Raw genomic sequence first — 9,997 nt, 5'->3', positions numbered from 1 at the left:
TTCAAGGTGATCTAGGGGTATATTTCCATGTTCATAGTATCCAGGAGGAGTGTCAGGCTCAGATTCCGATGCGTGCATTTCTTCATAAAAATGTTCATAAGCTCGTGGGGTTTCAGGTGAGGGTTCTCTCTCAGGAATCTGACCATAGTAAAGCCAGTTAGCAGGGTTGTGTACACTCGTCCTTGGACTTGGTAAGGTGAACTGATCCAGTACTTTATTATCAATGAGTAAATCAAACTGATCAGGTCCAAGGTTACCAATGATACCTCGATTAAAGTAGAAGCGAAAGTCCATAGAATTGTGGGAACCAAAAGGTGTCAATCTAAGTAGAGGTGTTCTCAAACTTATGGCATTTGCAATCATAGTGACAAATCCGCCGATCAGAATAGGTGAAACTTCGTCTTGCGTGATGCGCTCGAAGTTTGTTAGCATGAATGCGATGGCGTTGACCGGACGATTCTGAGAGGTGCAGAACATGATGAATAACTCTTCTCTAGAAATTTCAATAATATTACTGGGTTTACCGAAAATGTAGTGAGCGATGATCTTATGCAAGTATCTGAAAGCAGGGTTATGGATGTTCTCGGATTGAAACTCGTTCTCTTCAGGGTTATCGTTTCCAGTGATCTTGCCCCAAAATCTCTCCAACTCCCAGTATGCAAGACTGTCTTCAGCTACTGTGGTGTATGCATCTGATCCATGAGGTAGTTCTAACATTTCAACAAAATCTCGGATGCAAAACTGATATTCTAAACCAAAGAGTCGAAAGAGGATAACTCCTTTCCTTAGCCCTTGTCCAAAGTTAGGAAGATAAGTCAAAGAGCTCAAGGATTCCAGAGTGAGCTTTCGGTAAGTACTAAACTTGCGGAACAGGTGAGAACCGGTCCAACCGATTTGGTTCAGCAAGTGCATGATGCTTTCTTCGATTCCAAGTCTTTCCATAGTCGGCTGGTGAGGATAGCGAGTCAAATCCATTTGCCTCTCAGCCAGCTTAGCATATCTCGCTTCTTGCCCTCTACCACGGAACACAACTTCCATATTGTCAACTTCTTGCATCTTGATGAGTTAGTAGTTAAGAAAACCTATAAGTTGAAAATATTAAGATTAAGTTAGAACTAGGCTAGTGTTGTTTTAAAAAGGAAAAATAAAGAGAAAAATAAAATAAAAAGTGTAACAAGTTATAATAATAAATATAATTATAAAAAGGAAAGATTTCCGCGATTTAAAGATAGCGGTTATAATTATAGTAATTATTATAAAATGTAGGAAAAATATAAAAATGTAGAAAAATTAAAATAATTCAAAAATAGAATAGAATATTTAAATAAAAACAAAATTAAAAATAAAAATAAAAATAATTGTGGGTTGTCTCCCACCAAGCGCTTTGTTTTATGTCGTAAGCTCGACGATTTTAAAATAGAAAATTATTTTTTCGAATGAGCGGGCAGCTCGTCAAGTTTAAAAATTTGAATGTTTTCATCGTGTTCGAGATGATGGTAATACTTAAGACGTTGCCCATTTACGACAAAAGGTTTGACGGTTTCTCCTTTGATTTCAATCGCTCTGCTTGGAAATATGTTAGTGATTTCGAAAGGGCCAAACCATCTAGATCGTAACTTTCCAGGAAATAATTTTAATCTAGAATTAAATAGAAGTACTTTATCGCCTATGCTAACATTTTTCCTAGATATACGCTTGTCATGCCATTTTTTCGTTCTCTCTTTATAGATTTTGGCGTTTTCGTAAGCGTCTTGTCTAAGTTCGTCTAATTCGTTTATGTCTAGAAGTCGTTTCTCACCAGCGGTAGTGTAGTTTAAGTTTAAATTTTTAATGGCCCAATAGGCTTTATGTTCTAACTCTACCAGAAGGTGGCATGATTTTCCATAAACGAGTTTGAATGGGGTAGTTCCAATTGGAGTTTTGAAAGCTGTTCTATAAGCCCATAAAGCTTCATTTAACTTGGATGACCAATCCTTTCTAGATATAGCAACAGTTTTCTCCAATATTTTTTTTATTTCGCGGTTAGATACTTCTACTTGTCTGCTTTTTTGTGGATGGTATGGTGTAGCTATTCGATGATTTACTCCATATTTTCGAAGGAGTTTTTCAAGGATTCTTGAAATGAAATGGGACCCCCCATCGCTAATTACCAGTCTTGGCACACCGAACCTAGGAAAGATGACGTTTTTGAAGAGTTTGATAACTACTCGTGTATCGTTTGTAGGAGAAGCGATAGCTTCTATCCATTTTGAAACGTAATCGACAACTACGAGAATATATTGATTTCCGAATGATGATGGAAACAGACCCATAAAGTCTATTCCCCATACCTCAAATATTTCTACTTCTAGGATGCCCTTTTGAGGCATTTCGTCACGTCTCGAAACATTTCTGGTTCGTTGGCATCTATCACAGTTTAATACAGCTAAATAAACGTCTTTCCACATGTTGGGCCAGAACAGTCCAGATTGAAGGATTTTGGCGCAAGTTCTAGATGTGCTATGGTGTCCTCCACACGGTGCAGAATGACAGTGTGTTATTATGCTTCCTATTTCTTCCTCGGGTACACAACGTCTAAAGATTCCATCGGGGCCTCTTTTGAAAAGGAGCGGGTCGTCCCAATAGTAATGTTTTAGGTCATGGAAAAATTTCTTCTTCTGTTGGTAACTTAGATCAGGAGGAAGTACACCAGCAGCTAGGTAGTTTACGAAGTCTGCATACCAAGGTGTGTTAGAGCGGGCTAAAGCTACTTCTGCGAAGTTATTGGTTTCAGTGATTGGATGGTATGGTTCTAATTCGTTAGCTTCTAACTGAGCGATGAGTCTTTCATAAGGGAAATCATCGTCGATTGGTACTTGTTCGGGTTTCAAATTTTCCAGTCGAGAGAGGTGATCTGCTACGACATTCTCAGTTCCCTTTTTATCTTTAATTTCCAGGTCAAACTCTTGTAATAACAGGATCCATCTTAACAGTCTCGGTTTGGCGTCCTTCTTGGTTAAGAGGTACCTAATAGCGGCGTGGTTAGTGTATATGATTATTTTGGCTCCTACCAGGTAAGAACGGAACTTATCTAACACGAATACTACGGCTAATAATTCTTTTTCTGTCGTGGCGTAATTCATTTGAGTTTTGTCTAGGGTTCTACTCACATAGTATATGACATGTAGTTTCTTATCTTTTCTTTGCCCTAGAACGGCTCCTACAGCATAATCGCTTGCGTCGCACATTATTTCGAAAGGCTCATTCCAGTCGGGAGGTTGCATAATCGGCACAGAGACTAATGCTTGTTTAAGCGTATGAAATGCTTTAGTGCATTTATCGTTAAAAATGAATTCGGCGTCTTTCATCAGTAATTCGGTTAAGGGTTTGGTTATTTTAGAGAAATCTTTAATGAAACGTCGGTAAAAACCAGCGTGTCCTAGAAAACTTCTTATTTCTCTAACTGTTTTGGGAGGTTGAAGGTTTTCGATAATTTCGATTTTAGCTTTATCCACTTTGATCCCTCTATCGGATACGATGTCTCCAAGTACGATTCCTTGTCGAACCATGAAATGGCATTTTTCCCAATTAAGGACTAGGTTAACGCTTACACATCGTTTAAGTACCAATTCAAGGTTCTCTAAACATGTTTCAAAACTTCCTCCACAGACAGAGAAGTCGTCCATAAGAGAATGTACCATAAGGACAGGTAAACGTGGTCTTTTCTTGGTCGTCAGGGTGGATAGGAATTTGGAAAAATCCGGAGTATCCATCCAGATAATAGAAATGTGAGTGTTTAGCTAGGCGTTCGAGCATTTGATCTATGAATGGTAAAGGGAAATGGTCTTTTCGGGTGGCTTTGTTTAGCTTCCTATAGTCAATGCACATTCTCCATCCAGTTTGGGTACGTTGTGCTACAGATTTGCCTTTTGCGTTAGTGATTACAGTGACTCCTCCTTTATTTGGTACGACATGAGCAGGACTAACCCATTTACTATCGGATATTGGATATATTATTCCGGCTTCTAGCAGTTTTTGGATTTCCTTTTTAACCACATCGCTCATAATGGGATTTATTCGCCTTTGATGTTCCCTAGAGGTTTTACAATCTTCTTCGAGCATAATGCGGTGCATACAGAGGGAAGGACTTATTCCTTTCAGACCCGATATGTTATATTCTAAAGCGGTTGGGTATTTTCTTAGGACAGTAAGTAATTTTTCAGTCTCGGTTTGTCCTAAATTGGCGTTAACTATAACTGGTCGGTTAAGTTCTTCGTCTAGAAATTCGTACCTAAGGTCGGTAGGTAGTGTTTTAAGTTCTATAGCAGGTTTCTTAGGCCCAGGTATAGGATCAAGAGTCAATGCTAAACATTCACTCAGGTGGTTATCTTGATATTCCCCACGCCAGTTGTCATCTTCAAAAATTGGCGGTATAGGAATTCTTAGGATCTCGGTTTCCTTATGTGGTTCGGATTTTATTTTATTTACACACTCGTCGATTATGTCGGCAGAGCAGCATGTGTCAATTATAGAAGGTGCTTTTAGGAATTGGGAAAGAATAAATTCTATTTTCTCTTCTCCTACTTCGAAAGTAAGCTTTCCTCGCTTGACGTCTATAATTGCACCAGCGGTTGCTAAGAATGGTCTTCCTAATATGATCGGGATGTTAGAATCTTCTTGGATATCCATTATGATGAAGTCAGTTGGGATGTAGAATTGGCCTACACGAACAGGGATATTTTCTAACATTCCTACAGGGTATTTAACTGAACGGTCAGCTAGTTGAAGAGACATTCTCGTTGCCTTAAGCTCACCCAGATTTAGCTTCTTACAAGTTGAAAGAAGGCATCAAGCTAACACTGGCTCCTAAGTCGCACAAGGATTTTTCTATAATAGTATTTCCTATTACGCAGGGTATAGAAAAACTACCAGGATCTTTCAGTTTGGGAGGCATGTTATTTTTGATGATAGCGCTACATTCAGCGGTAAGTGTTACAGTTTCGTTATCCTCGAGTTTCTTTTTGTTCGATAAAATTTCTTTCAAGAATTTAGCGTACGAAGGCATTTCGGTTATGGCTTCTGTGAACGGTATGGTTATGTTTAATTGTTTCAGAAGTTCTACAAATTTTTTAAATTGCGCTTCGGTTTTTGATTTAGCTAATCTCTGAGGGTAAGGAATTGGTGGCTTATAAGGTGGTGGTGGAACATAAGGTTTCTCTTTTTCGGGTTCCACTTCGTTGTTGTTCTCATTGGTCTTAGCAGTTTGATCATCAGTTGATGTCTTTTTGGTTTCCTTTGGCTCTTGTTGTGACATGGGTGCGTTTTGAGTTCTAGAATCGATAGGTCCATCGTAGTTTGTTCCACTTCGTAGTGTTATCGCGTTCGCATGTCCTTTAGGATTAGGTTGTGGTTGAGCAAGAAACGTGCCAGCAGGGGCAGCAGTAGGTGCTTGTTGTTGGGCTACTTGTGAAATTTGAGTTTCTAACATTTTGTTATGCGTAGCTAAGGCATCTACTTTGTTCGATAATTGTTTTAGTTGCTCGCTATTGTGGATGTTTTGATTTAGGAAGTCCTTATTGGTTTGTTGTTGGGAATCTATAAAGTTTTCCATCATGATTTCTAGATTCGACTTCCTAGGGGCATTTTGAGCAGCTACAGGCGCTTTTTGATAGCCAGGAGGGACAGCAGGTGCTTGTCCAGACGCGTACAACGCGTTGTTGTTCTTATACGAAAAGTTCTGATGGTTTTTCCATCCAGAGTTGTACGTGTTAGAATAAGGGTTTCCTTGAGCATAATTTACTTGATCAGATGGGATTCCAGTCAAGAGTTGACATTCGGCAACTGCGTGTCCAGTTAATCCACAAATCTCGCAGTTAGGTGCTACGGCAGCAGCGGTGGCTGAAGGAGTGATTGTTAAGTTTTCGATCTTTTGAGTTAAAGCGTCTACTTTAGCGTTAACGCGGTCTATACCACTTACTTCGTACATTCCTCCTTTGGTTTGGGTTTTCTCTAGAGCGGCTCGTTCTCCACCCCATTGGTAATGGTTTTGTGCCATGTTCTCTATAAGGTTGTATGCTTCATCATGGGGTTTGTCCATTAGTGCTCCGCCAGCAGCGGCATCTATAGTCATTTTAGTGTTATAAAGGAGACCACCATAGAAAGTATGGATGATCAGCCATGGTTCAAGTCCATGATGAGGGCATAGTCTAAGCATGTCCTTGTATCGTTCCCAAGCTTCGAAGAGTGAGTCGTTATCTTTCTGGGTAAATCCGTTGATTTGACCTCTTAGCATAGCGGTTTTGCTAGGCGGAAAGTATCTCGCTAAGAATACTCTCTTCAATTCGTCCCATGTAGTTATGGAATTAGAAGGTAGGGATTGAAGCCACGCGATAGCTCTATCTCTCAAAGAGAATGGAAAGAGACGTAATCGAATAGCTTCAGAACTAACGTTGTTAGCTTTGACAGTGTCAGCATATTGCACAAACACAGATAAATGGAGGTTGGGGTCGTCTGCAGGGCTTCTAGAGAATTGATTATGTTGAACAGCTTGTACCAACGAAGGTTTCAGTTCGAAATTGTTCGCCTCAATCGCAGGTGGTGCGATACTTGAGTGCGGTTCAGCGCGTGAAGGAGCGACATAGTCTCTAAGAGGACGAATAGCAGCCATCTCTAACTTCGGCGTAATTTGATCGATTTGATCAGTAAAGGTCAATTCCTGATTAATCGGAATTGGTGCTACTTCGGGAAGATTGCGAGCTTGACATTTGACGTTAATGAAACGTTCGATCTCGTTAATTCGTTGTATTAAATCTCCTCCTTGTGAACGAGTATTTGGCATATAATCGTCCAGAAAGAAAGGAAAGAATTTCCCTAGTCTCTACGGTGTAACAGTGAGTTACGATATCGACTTAAATAGTCCCCGGCAACGGCGCCAAAAACTTGATCGCGACTTTACGTGTCTATTAATCTGATGACTGCAAGTGCACAGTCGTGTCGTGTAGTTTTAAAAGATATCGACTCCACGGGGACTATGAATCGATCTACCGTTATCTAAGGTTACTATGTAAAGCTAAGGCTACAAATATTTTGGTTGTTCCTAAGGGAGAGTGATTGTGAATATTAAGAAATATAATAATAGACGGATATCAGTATGTATTTCGTTTAACTTTATGCGATCCGAAGGTCCATTGGCTAATGCATAATCCGATTAAAAGTCTTTATTAATTCAATTGATTAAAAGCCCTCCTCTCAAACTTTCGCTCTATTGATTTAGACTACTATCCTAACTCGTAATGTACGCTTTCGCCATCCCATTAGATTTTAGAAAGGCTTTTTGGAAACAACGTAACTAATAAAATGCTCGTTTTATGAAGTTGTTATCTATTTAAATCTTCTAATCTCAAACTTTCGCTCTGTTGACTCGGAACATGCTAATATCCCTAACGTACGCTTTCGCCATCCCGCTCGGGTGTAAAAACATTTTTTGAAAATAAATAAGTTCTAATTAGTTTTAATACACTTTCACCATCCTTAAAACTAATGTCCTATGTCTACTATCCAGTTAAAGATCTCAAACTTTTGCTCTATTGATTTTAACCTTTGACCGTCTTAAACCCTCAAACTTTCGCTCTATTGGTTTTAAGACTTACTAATTAAATTAGACATACAAACCAAAATCAAGTGATATTTAATAAAACATAACTAAGCCAATTTATTTCGGATCCCACAGTTAACTTACTTTACATACCGATATCTTAGTTAACTAGCCAGACGTATTAATACGGTTAAGCATGCATAAATTAATTTGGTTTATAATGAAAGGCATGTTAAATGGCATATAATATATCATGCAATAACGATAATAAAATAAAGCGGTAAATGAATCAACCTGAATAAAATAAATTGCAATTGAATCTTGAAGTATCGAACTTCCACCACAGGTTGGCTGGATCGTTCTTCGGAATTAAACGGACAGAAATTCAAAACGAGGAAATAAAAACGATAAATCTAACGTAAGACTAGATTTATAAAAGGTTCACAACAATTTCCGGTGTAGATATTGTTATGAGAAAATATGACTGTTTAATTGAAATCAGGAAGAAAATAGCAAGCGCGGAACAATTTCGGCAGCACTTCGTTAGCAGGAAATCGGACCCGTTGAAGTGAAGTATCTGCCTCTATTTATAGGCGAGGCTTTGCAGTTGGAATCCGTGAATGCATGAATTCTGGGCTGAGAACTCGGAGACGCACGTCTCCACTTCTTTAGGGAGACTCGGCACATGACTTGAGACGTGCGTCTCAAGTGGAGAAAATATAGGGAGAGCTGGAGACGGGCGTCTCCTCATCGTGACGTGGCAGAGAGAGACGTTGGAGACGGGCGTCTCCACGTGCTCTTTAGGTCTTTCCAGCTCCTTCGTGGGCTGGTCTGTCTCTTTGGGCCTTTGGGTCTCCTTTTGCACCTCTTTTTCACTTCAACACCCCTTTTTCATCTTTTAGGCACAAATAGTGGTCATTTTAGCTCCATTTCTTCTCCTTTTCACAAATAGTCTCAATAAGAGTGTAAAACCTGAAACAAAGCAAATACTCGCATAATATCATAATAAAACAATATAATAAACGGAAAATGCTATAAATATCTACGGATTTCAAGCTAAATATACGATATAAAATCGTGTTATCATATCGCCTTGAACAACTGAAGTTGAGTATATAATAGCAGGTAACAGGTGTTCTCAACTTTTATGGATGAAGCAAATACTGTATGAATACAATGTCACACAAGATGTTATGACATTATTTTATGATAATTTGAGTGCTAAAACTATTTCCAAAAATCCTATTCAACACATTAGGACTAAGCATATTGACATCAGGCATCATTTCATTAGGGACCTTGTTGAAGAAAAAAGCATAACACTCGAGCATGCGAAAACAGAAAATCAACTTGCTGATAATTTTACAAAGGCTTTGGATGCAGTTCAGTTTGAAAACTAAGAAGCAAATTGGGCGTCTGTGTGTGTGAAGAATTATAGCAATTATCGACTTGGCTGCAGTCAAGAACTGAAGAGAAAGAACAAAGATCAAAACACTGTCTCTCTCCCAATGAGACTAGTGTGCAACTTCAGTGAGGATTCCGATATCTTGTTACCATCAAGGGTATCCGTTTGATCTAGGAATTTCAGTGTAACTTGCTAGTGTTGGCACAAGATTTGTTTAGCATTATTAATTATATGCTAATTTTTGTGTGTGGTTTCTCTTTGTTGGTTACTTACTTACCTTTTCTTTGTCCTATTATGGCTAAAAAGGGGGAGTAATATTGTATGATTTTACACTAACCACTAACCACTGAAGGAGGGGGAGAGAGAAATTTATTTTTTTCTCTAGTGTGTTGCTGATGAGTTGTTGCTATTGAGGGGGAGTGTTATGGTTCTCCTTAATAGGTGTGAAGAGAACCTGGATTGGCATGTGTGTAGAGATGTCAAACAAAATGTCTTAATATCATACTGATTGGTTGGGAATTGCCTATCTCAACTAATGTGTGCAGATTCAACTGACTACTAACATGTCTTGCATGTTCATTTTTCTGCTGCATCTCTGATTGTAGAATTTCTGATGCGTATTCTCTACAGGGCTGAGAATTATTGTTGTGTTTGATTTATTTTCAAACATTAAGTTGTTAAGTTGTTTTAGCCAAAATAAGCCAAAGGGGGAGATTGTTAATTCTCTGTGTTATGACTGGAATTAAGTTTGGTAAAACTAACTCATGGGAACAAGTTGAACAAGATGTTTTATTCACTTCAACAAAAGAAGATATGTCGAGAATGATGTCCTATGCAGGGTCCATTTGACATCTTGTCTGTTAGGTTACATCTAGATCTATTGAAGTCGGTTTTATGTATAGGTGGAGAATATTTTGGAATATTATGTAATCCTATGTGGCGCTTGATTTAGGGATAAGAGATTGCCTCTGTTTTCAAGATATTTGATTGGTTTCTAAATATGGAGAATATTTAGTAAA

General features: G+C 38.7%; 1 non-coding gene across 1 annotated transcript; it reads left to right on the top strand.

Annotated features, from left to right (window-relative positions):
• The first annotated feature begins 6,164 nt into the window (after positions 1-6,164).
• LOC131608375 (small nucleolar RNA R71) lies at positions 6,165-6,271 on the top strand. The gene has a single exon (XR_009285640.1). It is a non-coding gene; the product is annotated as a small nucleolar RNA R71 (small nucleolar RNA).
• The last annotated feature ends 3,726 nt before the right edge of the window (positions 6,272-9,997 follow it).

The sequence above is a fragment of the Vicia villosa genome, linkage group LG5 (genome assembly GCF_029867415.1).
Source record: "Vicia villosa cultivar HV-30 ecotype Madison, WI linkage group LG5, Vvil1.0, whole genome shotgun sequence".
Taxonomy (NCBI): Eukaryota; Viridiplantae; Streptophyta; class Magnoliopsida; order Fabales; family Fabaceae; genus Vicia; species Vicia villosa.
The sequence above is the reverse complement of the archived record's forward strand: the minus strand, read 5'-3'. Positions and strand labels throughout refer to the sequence as shown.